This window comes from Elephas maximus, chromosome 3, assembly GCF_024166365.1.
Source record: "Elephas maximus indicus isolate mEleMax1 chromosome 3, mEleMax1 primary haplotype, whole genome shotgun sequence".
Taxonomy (NCBI): domain Eukaryota; kingdom Metazoa; phylum Chordata; class Mammalia; order Proboscidea; family Elephantidae; genus Elephas; species Elephas maximus.
In genome coordinates, this window is record NC_064821.1 from 189,544,047 (window position 1) to 189,555,375 (window position 11,329).

The 11,329-nt window shown below is 42.4% G+C and overlaps 1 pseudogene; it reads right to left on the reverse strand.

Moving 5' to 3' along the window:
* Positions 1–2,337: 2,337 nt before the first annotated feature.
* On the reverse strand, positions 2,338–10,821 carry LOC126071459 (mitogen-activated protein kinase kinase kinase 19-like; annotated as a pseudogene).
* Positions 10,822–11,329: the final 508 nt, after the last annotated feature.

Below are 11,329 nucleotides of genomic sequence, written 5' to 3' on the forward strand. Positions count from 1 at the left end.
AAATCAACATGCCCTTCTCAAACCCATTTTTCCTGCAGTTTTCTTTTAGCTTAGTTTCCTAGTGCTACTGTAACAGAAATATCACAAGTGGGTGGCTTTAAAGAACAGAAAATTATTTTCTCGTAGTTTAGGAGTTTACAACAGCTCTAGAGAAAGGCTCTCGCTGTTGGATCTGAAGGAAAATCCTTGTCTCAGCTTCTCTAGCCACATCCTTCCTTGGTGCTCTCCACATGACATCTATCTTTCCCCTCATTTGTTCTTGCTTGTCTCTGCTTAATCTTTATATCACTCAGGAGTGATTAGATTTAAGACACATCCTACACTGATATGGCCTCATTAACATAACAAATACAACCCTATTTCCAAACAGGATTATATCCACAGGGTTAGGGTTTAAGATATTTACGGGTTTTGGGGAAACACAATTCAATCCATAGCACCTATCTAATTCAATGGCAACTCCAAACCTCAGTTGTTCAGGCCAAAATCCTTGGAGTCGTCCTTTACAGTGATTTTTTCTTCATATTCCATGTTGTGTGAGTTGACATCCTTTTCAGCCTCCATCTGTTCAGAGCTAAGACTTGGGTGAATACAACATAATCACACCATTTGGGTTAAAGAATAGGTTTTATTGGAGGGAACTTGTAAATTAAGGGCCAGCAAGAAGAGATTAAGAAGAGAAGGCACAGGTTCCATGATTCTACTATTGTCCTCGTTGAGAGGCAGGTAAAAGCCAGGATATTTTGTTGGATATGCTGTGGGTGGATATTCTAGGGGAGAGATCCTGCCCTTCTGATTCTTTCTCTTCTTAAAGGGCAAGAATGAGAGCAGCATTGTCAGTGGAAAAGTAAACAGGCCGTTTGTTGTCAGGTGTCTGGATTTAGGGATGCTGTTTACAGGAGTAGTCTGATCAGAAAGTGTGAATACAAGGGACTTTGGGATTTGTAAATCGCATGTTCACTCTTTCGATTGCATTCCACTTGTGAGGCATTGGTGGTTCAGTGGCAGAATCCCTGCCTTCTATGTGGGAGACCTGGTTTGTTTCCCAGCCAATGTACCTCAAGGGCAGCCACCACCTGTCTGTCACTGGAGGGTTTTGTGTTGCTGTGATACTGAACAAGTTTCAGTGGAGCTTCCAGACTAAAACAGATTACTTCCAAAAATCAGCCAAGGAAAATGCTACGGATCACAATGTTCCAATCCACGGTTGATCATGGGGATGACACAGGACAGGGTGGAGTTTTGTTTCGTTGTACATAGGTTGCCATGAGTTGGAGGGCAATTCAATGGTAATTCAATGGTAGCTAACAACAATTGCATTTCATTCACTTTCCATTTCTGTGAGTCTCGTGGGATCATATTTCTTTTGCATGTAGAATTAAAAAACTTTTTTTCTAACTGAGAATCTTCCTGGAAATGTTTTATTTTACCTTCATTCTAAAAGGGGCCCTGGCAGCACAGTGGTTAAAGCACTTGGCTATTAACCAAAAAGACTTCTGCAAAGGTTACAGCCTTGGAAACCCTATGGGGCAGTTTTACTCTTTAAGGAGCCCTGGTGGCACAGTGGTTAAGTGCTCGGCTGCTAACCAAAAGGTCAAACCCATCAGCTGCTCCTAAGAAGGAAAACGTGGTGGCCTACTACTGTAAAGATTACAGCCTTGGAAACATCTAATGGCATGGTGGTTAAGTGCTATGGCTGCTAACCAAAGGGTGGGCAGTTCGAATCCACCAGGCTCTCCTTAGAAACTCTATGGGGTAGTTCTACTCTGTCCTGCAGGGCTGCTATAAGTCGGAATCGACTCGACAGCACTTGTTTTTTTTTTTCTTGGAAACATTATGTGGCAGTTCTACTCTGTTCTGTAGGGTCACTATGAGTCAGAATCAACTCAGTAGCAACAGGTGTATAGAATTCTTCGTTGGCAGTTATTCTATTTTAGCACTTTGAAGTTGTTATTCTACTGTCTTTTGGCTTCCATCATTTCTGTTGAAAAGTCAAGCTATAAGTCTTACATAACTCAAAGCTCCTTTGAAGGTATGTCTTTTTTCCTCAGCTTTAAGATTTTTTTCTTGTTTCTTGTTCTGGTTTACCATGATATACATAGAGGGGTTTTCTTGGTATTTATTCTGCTTGAAGTCCATAATGATACTTACGTATTTTTCTTGAAGACTCTTTTTTTTTTTCAATTGTGCTTTAGGTGAAAGTTTACAGAGCAAATTAGTTTCTTTCTTTCTTTTTTTTTTTTTTTATAATGGAAGCAGAGCTTTTAATGGGCCATAAGCTGCAGGAGAAATGACAGCTGCCTGGAACCTGGGGGTTTATCCTCCTCCTCCTGCTTCTTACCTGGTTAGGCGCACACGCATGAAGTCCACTGCATGCTCTGAGAAGTAGTCTGGCAAACCCAGCATTAGCCTTCGGTGCGCTCCAGTGTAAAACATGGTGGCCATACCGTTCATGGAGGTCAGCAGAGGTTTCCCTGTGACCATCTCAAACACAGTGCAGCCAACACTCCAGATATCCAACTTCCTTCCATAGCCAGACTTGTTGATGGATTCTGGGGCCATCCAGTATGGACTCCCATGCATTAACTTAGGCATGTCACTGTGAGTGCCATTTAAGCCTGCCGGGGGCAAGTGCTTGACACAGTCAAAGTCAATCAGCTTTATTATTCCAGTTGGCATGAGCATGACATTATTTCCTTTGATATCTTGATGCACCACACAGTCCTCATGGAGATAAGCAACACCCTGTAGAATTTGTTTTGTACATTTACAGAACACCATCTCAGGCAATGACCCGAAACAATTTATAATGCTAGAAATTGAACAACCAGGAACAAACTCCATGAAAATGTTCACAATAGTCTCTTCCAAGTGTGTATGCCCCCGAGTAGGCCACAATGTTGATATGTTTCAGTACTTTGAGAAAATCTACTTCTTCCTGTGGTTTTCAGTATTCTTTTTCAGTAGTTAATTTATCAGAGGTTTCCAAAGTCACATGTTTTACAGCTATTAGCTGCCCCTAGCTAGTAAGACCACAGTATACTGTGCCATGGGCTGCCTTCCTGAGGATCTAACCCTTCGTCCACAGGATAGGTTCGCCATACTTTAAACTGTTTTCAGAAAATGTCTTCTTTTCATTGAGTTGAGAAATTTCTCCTCCTTATCATAAATCCTGAACCCATTACTATACCTCTGTATTTTGACATTTGTTGCCTCTCTGCCCAGTTCTTATGTGGTATTTCCTCTCCTTCTAAAGTCAAGATTTAGACTTTGAGGATCTGTTTCATTTGCCATCATACAGTAAGAGTTGTTACCTTTTTCAACAAAAGGTAAGTTCTGCAGCTAGACAACCTAAGAGTTCATCCGTCAATTCTTCATTCTTTATGGACTCCAGAATTTCTTGGGAAATTGAATTTTCATCGTTTAAAGTTTTCCCAAATATTTGATATGTAATTGACTTATTTGATAAACTATCATGGTCCAAAGAATGTGCCCAATTCTGATATCTTTGGGAAGTTGCACTTTCTTGTTTCTCATGGAAAGAGGAGCTCCTGAGTGTTTTAAACTTATCTAAAACCCTATCAAATTCTAGATCATCAGTTAAAATTTGGTTGGCATTTAAATTACCAAGAGATGTTTTGTTCTGCTTTTCTTGCAATACATGTTTGTTGGAATTCTAACTGGGCGTTGCCCAGCTGTTTTCTGATGGAACAAACGGAATCTGGTGATGTAGTTCTTCAAATTCATGCAGATTTCTGAGAGAATCTGGTGATGTAGTTCTTCAAATTCATGCAGATTTCTGAGGCTCGTGGCAAGCAGTTGATTGTTAGAAGCGTCTCCTTCTTTGTAGACCCTTTCATAGAGACCTCTTTAAACACGAACAAATCTGAAAGAGGAAGGAATTCATTCTGCTCAATGGACTGTTCAGGATACTGAGCCAATTTCATGGGCTGATTGTCTTCAAAAGATAGAAAATCATTTCCTGAAGACTTTACCTTCCAGTCTGGTTCTGTAATATCATCATCATCATTTTCAATATCTTCTACGCTACAGGGTTGCAACTCTTTTCTTTAGAAATTAAAATTTTGTGCTTTTGTTTAATTTCTAGAGAAGCCTTTGGGGTTTAATACATGGTCTTTTCTGAGAATGTCTGGCTCTGCTGTTGTTGCTTCTCTCACTGTGTGAGGATTGACATTTATTGGTGATACACCTGCCAGATGGAGCTGAGCATATCTCGCAGTAATGTTTGTTTTCATGTCATCCAGCCTCTCTTACATGACAATAAACAGGGGTCCCAAATATTTCATAGATTCCAGGTCCATTGCCAGTTGAACTGACTTCTTTGAACATGTCACTATACTTAAGATCTGGGTAATTTAGGTTTGGTTCTGTTGGTTGAACAGAAAAAGGAACAGAAGACTTTTTATTACTGGATTTTTATAGATGCAAGGGAATAATGGCCTTCTTGGCTTCAGAGCCCTGCAAGTTGACTGCTTCTTTTCTGTCTGTGACATTTTCCTTTGCAACTTGGATGATTGCAGAGGCATGGAGCCAGCAAGCCCCAAAGCAGGGAAAACTTGAGTTCTTATGCTGGTTTTACGCATGGTAGGCATGAGTTCAGTGGAACTCATGAAATTCTGAGGTGCGCTGTTACTTATCTTGGTCTTTGAATCCAACTTCTTTCTACAGGTTTTCATCTTATGTCTGTCATTTTCCTGGTGTGTAAGTATATTGAAGCTATGGATGTTGGTATGAAGGGTACACTTTCTCTTTTGGAGACTTGATTTGGCCATTGCTGGTTCCTTGGGGACTCCATCTCCAGGGAAAGTAATGTGGTCAAGAGGTACCTTTTCACTCATTTCTGGTTTGGTTGCTTCTGCTACTGATATTTTTATGTTTGTCTCCATGCCACTACAACCTCTTGGGAGCTTTTCAATGGGATCATCAGGGACTATATTGGAAAAGCTTTTAAGCACAGGATACTCATCTAATTCTTCATGATTTCACTCAATTGCTTCTCCTTTATGCGCTGAAGAAGTTTTTGAGTCAATTTTTATCATTTCTATTCTCTTCATCCTGGTCCTGAGTTATCTCGGAATGCTGGGCTTCTCGGAGCTTGCTTGGGATGGCACAGGCAATTCTGATTCTTGTTCATAGTTTCTAAGTATTGAACTCTCTTTCTTTCTTTCTTTTTTTTTTTTTTTTTTTGTACTTTAGATGGAGGTTTACAGGACAAACTAGCTTCTCACTAAACAATTAGTACACATTGCTTTGTGACATTGGTTACCAACACTACGACATGTCAACACCCTCCCTTCTCAAATTTGGGTTCCCTATTACCTTTTTTTTTTTTTTTTTTTATTACCAGCTTTCCTTTCCCCTCCTCCCTTCTAGTCCTTGTCCATGGGCTGGTATGCCCCTTTAGCCTCATTTTTTTTTATGGGCCCATTCAATCTTTGGCTGAAGGGTGAATTTCAGGAGTGACTTCATTACTCGGCTAAAAGGGTGACCAGAGACCATACTTTCGGGGTTTTTCCAGTCTCTTTCAGGCCAGTAAGTGTGGTCTTTTTTGTGAGTTAGAATTTTGTTCTATATTTTTCTCTAGCTCTCTCTAGGACCCTTTATTCTGATCACTATCAGAACAGTCAGTCATGGTAGCTAGGCACCATCTAGTTGTGCTGGACTCAGTTTAGTGGAGGCTACGGTAGTTTGGACTAATCTTTCCCTTGTGTCTTTGGTTTTCTTCATTCTCCCTTGCTTTCGATGGAGAGTCCAGTGAAGTATCTTAGATGGCCGCTTACAAGCTTTTAAGACCCCTGATACTACTCACTAAAGTAGAATGTAGAACATTTTCTTTATAAACTATGTTATGCCAATTAAGCTAGAAGTTCCCTGAGACCATGGTCCCCACACCCCTCAGCCCAGTAATTCAATCTCTCAGGGAGTTTGGGTATGTCTATGGAGCTTCTATGACATTGCCTTGGACAAGTTGTGCTGGCTTCCCCAGTATTGTGTACTATCTTACCCTTCATCAGAATTTCCACTTATCCCTGTCTAGTGTTTTTCCATCTCTGTCCCTTCCCTCCCTTGTAACCATCAAAAATTGTTTCCTGTTGCGTGTAAATCTTTTCATAAGTTTTTATAGTAGTGGTCTCATACAATATTTGTACTTTTGTAATTGACTTATTTCACTCAGCATAATGCCCTCCAAATTCTTTCATGCTATGAGATGCTTCATAGTTCATCATTGTTCTTTATTGTTGAGTAATACTCCATTGTGTGTATGTACCACAGTTTGTTTATCCACTCATCTGTTGATGGGCATCTAGGTTGTTTCCATCTTTTTGCTATTGTGAACAATGCTGCCATGAACATGGGTATACATATGTCTATTGTTGTGATGGCTCTTATTTTTCTGGAATATATTCCTAGGAGTAAGATTGCTGGATGGCATGGTATTTCTATTTCTAGCTTTCTAAGGAAGCACAATATTGTTTTCCAGAATGGTTGTACCATTTTTCATTCCCACCAACAGTGCATAAGAGTTCCAATCTCCCCAAAGCCTCTCCAACATTTGTTATTTTCTGCTTTTTTGTTTTGTGCCAGTAATGTCAAGGCGATATAGTATCTTGTTGTGGTTTTGATTTGCACTTAAAGGCTAGTGATCGCGAGCATTTCCTCCTGTGTCTGTTAGCTGCTTGAGTGTATTCTTTGGTGAAGTGTCTGTTCATTTCCTTTGCCCATTTTTTAATTGGACTGGAGCCATCTCTAAGGCCTCCTTTGGAGCTAAGAGCAACCATGATCATTCTACCCGATTCTGACCAATGAAATCTAAACTGGATTCTGTTGAGCAGGGCTTCTGGGAACTTTGCTCTCCTGACAGAAGAGGTTGAGACAGTTAGTTCAGCCCTTTTCATAATCTTCCCCCACCAACGCCTCAAACCCAGGGGCTGAACGCAGAGCAGTCCATCAAAAAATGTCAGTTCTAATAAAGTCTCCATTCATGCTCTAAATGTTACATTTTGTTGTTAGTTGCTGTTGAGTCGATTCCAATTGTTGGCAACCCCACGCATGCAGAGTAGAATTGCTCCATAGGGTTTTCAAGGCTGTGACCTTTCACAACCAAATTGCCAGGCCTGTCTTCCAATGTGGCTCTGAGTGGGTTTGAACCACCAATCTTTTAGCTAATAGTTGAGTGCTTAACCATTTGTACCACCCCGGGACTACCATGTCATATGAACTCTCCTCTAACTCTTAACCAAAAATAAAACCAAATTCATTGGTGTCAAGTCAATTCTGACTCACAAAGGTCAGAGCAGAACTGTCCCATAGAGCTTCCAAGGCTGTAATCTTTACGGAAGCAGACTGCCACATCTTTGTACCAAGGAGCAACTGGTGGGTTCGAGCTGCTGACCTTTCGGTTCACAGCTGAGTGCTTTAACTACTGCACCAGCAGAGCCCCTTCCTCTAATTCTTATCTGTGAAAAATCACCTCAATCTGGGTCTTAGCCTCCCTGCCCTGTGATCTGCTTCGTGTAAGTTGTTTTTGTTGTCTCACTCGCCTGAGGCGCTGCCTCAGCTTCAGTGTGGCTGTGTCATCATCTGCTGGTTCCAGAGCTGAGCAGGAGGCACCAGGAGGTACTGCAAAAATGTGAGGAGAAAAGAAAAATAAATGGAGAAGAGGCCAATCAGGGAGTAATAAGGTGACCTGCCTCTGCCCCCTTCCCCACCCCCATCAAGGACACAAACCATAGGACACAGCAGGTCTCTGCTACCTTATTACCCTCTAGAAGGACAAAGAGCACGGTGGCCCTCCATTTGCAGGTACCTGTCCTGACACCCTCTGGACAGCTCCACCCTGGGATCAAGAATCATTTATGGTAGCTGAGGCCCAAACTTCTTCCTCCACAGCCTTATGGAACAGCTGAGAGAGCTGGGACAGCAGGAAGCTGGTGAGCCTCTGGTCTTCACCTTTTTCCAATCTTCAAGCACCTTTGGAGTTGAGAAAATAAAGCACCATCAGATTGCCCTTTCTCTCCAGCAGAGAAGGATGGCTCAGTGACTGGTTCCTCCCTTTCCTCTGTCAAAGGCCAGGTTGCCCGTACAAGGGGGTAGAATGCAGATGTGGATCCAAGGGTCAGCAGAGAAGAGTGGCTCAGACAAACACTGAGGGCCTCAAACAGGTCACTATAGGAGGAAACACAAGATGGCTAAAAGCACACAGTGCAAAGCTGAAAAGGGAGACAACCAAGAGCTGCCTCTTCTATCAAAGCACACCTTTGCCTACAAGAATGGAAGTCTCTCCAGTGGGCAGTGCTTGAGATGTCTCAGGCACCTCCAGAGGCTCAAGCATTCCATAGCTCCATCTCACAAACCCATGGAGACATCATCACCTGGATTTTTCCCAAACAACAGACTCAGATATCACCAAATGGCAGAGCTAAAGATTAATGGGGGATCATGGAATCGTGTTCCTTCGTAGCACATGTGGGGAAACTGAGGTCCAAAGAGGGGCGTGCTTTGTCCGAGGTCACACAGCTCAGTTTGGGGCAGAGCTGAGTCTAGACCTGACTCCCAGCCTGCGACGACTGTTCCCCTGGGGTAGGTGGGCAGCCAAGCAGACTGGGGCATTGGACATTACACTGGAGGAAGCAAAGTGGCAGGACACAACTCACCTGAGCCTGACAGAGAGCCATGGAGGAGGAGAATGAGGACCAGTGAAAAGCATGAATCTGGGCAAAAGAACAGGGCCTTCTGTGAGGTTCAAAGCTGCCCCATGTCTCAAGCCAAGAATCATGGCTGTGTCCCTGCAGCCTCCTGTAGCATGATGGCCCTGCCCAGTAAACATCTCATAACATGGGTGAATCTGGAAGGCATTATGCTAAATGAAATTAGTCAGTTGCAAAAGAACAAATATTGCATGAGGGCACTATTATAAGAACTCAAGAAAATGTTTAAACAGAGAAGAAAACACTCTTTGATGATTACGAGGGTGAGGAGGGAGGGAGGGAGAGAGGCATTCTTTAATTAGATAGTAGACGAGAATTATTTTTGGTGAAGGGAAGGAGAACACACAATACAGGGGAAATCACCACAACTGGACTAATCAAAAAGCTAAGGAGTTTCCTGAATACAACCAAACACTTGGAGAAACAGAGTAGCAGGTTCAGGGGTCTGGAGACCATGATTTCATGGCCATCTAGGTCAATTGTCATAAGAAAGTATATTAAGAAAACATTCTGCATCCCACTTTGGTGAGTGGCATCTGGGGTCTTAAAAGCTGGCGAGCAGCCATCAAAGATGCACCAAATGGTCTCAACATCCCTGGAGCAAAGAAGAATTAAAAACACCAAAGACACAAGAGAAAATATGAGCCCAAGAGAAAGAAAGAGCTACATAAACCAGAGAGACTCCAGCAGCCTGAGACTGGAAGAATTAGATAGATGGTGCCTGGCTACTACCAATGACTGACCTGACAGGGAACACAAAGGAGAATCCCTGATGGAGCAGGAGAAAAATGGGATGCTGACCTCAAATTCTAGTAAAAAGACCAGACTTAGCAGCCTGACCGAGACTGGAGGGACCCTAGAGGTCATGGGCCCCGGACTCTCTGTTAACCCCGATCTAAAACCATTCCCAAAGCCAACTCTTCAGACAAAGATTAGATTGGACTATCAGACATAAAATGATAGTGGTTAGGAGTGTGCTTCTTAGCTCAAGTAGACACATGAGACTATGTGGTCAGCTCCTGTCTGGAGGTGAGATGAGAAGGCAGAAAGGGACAGGAACTGGTTGACTGAATATGGGAATTACAAGGTAGAGAGAAGGAGAGTGCTGTCACATTGTAGGGAGAGTACCTAGGGTCACATAACAATCTGTGTGTAAGTTTTTGTATGAGAAATTGACTTGAATTGTAAACTTTCACTTAAAGCACAATAAAAAAATATATTTCAAATGCATCATTGTCAGGAATTTAGTATGTTCCCGTTCAGGTTGTTATGAAAACACATTAATAGTGTTTTCAAAATTATCTTTTAGAAAGATTTTTTTTTTCTTAAGAAAAACAGCTCTAGTGGAAATGGTTTTATAAGATATGAATTAATAAATATTTCCAGAATTAAAAAAATTTTTGGAGGCCTTTTATGAAGTCTTCCCTGACTCCCTCAAATAGAAGTTTTGCCCAGCCACTGGATTCCAATGGAACCTCCACATCTCTCAATTTTCTCACCCACAGGGTGCCACTTTCTTGACCTATTTGTGGTCCGTGGACAGGTCAGGTGCACAGGGTGCTGGTCCTAGCCCACACGTCATTCTTTGTGTGACTTGGCTGGGGGTGCCACTTAACACTCTGTGCCTTTGTCTTCCTATCTATCAATGGAGACACAGACACCTACTTCACAAAATTCTGAGGATCACAAGAGACAATAAAGTGAGAAAGCGTTGGTGAGGTAAAGCACTGAACAAATGTGAAGAGGAGACATTATCGACAGAGATTCAAATGTGCTTAAATGGTAACCGTGACTCAGTTTGAAAGCTCACCTCTTGGGGTAAAACCAATTTACCAAAGTTGTGTTGGTGCTACAGCTACAGCTTCCACAGGGTGTTAATGGTGGCTGGATAGAAAGACAGGTCAATTAGGCATGATGGGGAAGGAGTCACCTGTTCCTGAGGGCAGAGTCTCATTCAGGGAAGTAACACCCACTCTCTACTAACCCCCAGGGAGTCTCTTCCAGACCAGCCCTGAGGTAGACTCAGCTTCCTGAAGCACCTTCACCAAGGGAATATCCAGCCCCAGCTTCTGCTTACCACATCTGAGGCCATTCCTAGTGGCCTAATTCAAGCCTCCATCCTGCTAGCTAGCGTTACTGAATCTGGGAGGGCGAGGTGTCCATTCAGACAGGTCACTCTCTGAAATATGGCCACAGAACTGGTAGAAGGCAAAAAGCTAGGAAGCCAAGAGAATACAGAGTTCTGCAGGCTTTGGCCATAGAATTGGCCAGGAAAATAGATATTAGACATGGGCTAAGTCAAAAGAGTCTTTCTGCGAAACTTAACCATAATAATTAACTGATAGCAGATCTAAGAGTTCAAAAATACAAACAGAGACCATTCCCGTGCACTTTCTGCCCAATTCATAAGGGTAGGGGGATTAAAAAGCAATGGCTAACCTGGTCTGTGTGGAATTTCTGCCAAAGGCACAGAAGGTCTAGAAGAAGAAAGGAAGGAGAGTCCTTGCCTTGGTCTTTAAGTGGATGCTGGCTGTGAACAGTATGGGGAATGATCTCAAAACTAGAACAATGAAAGACTTTTTTCTAGTGCCTTTAGTTTG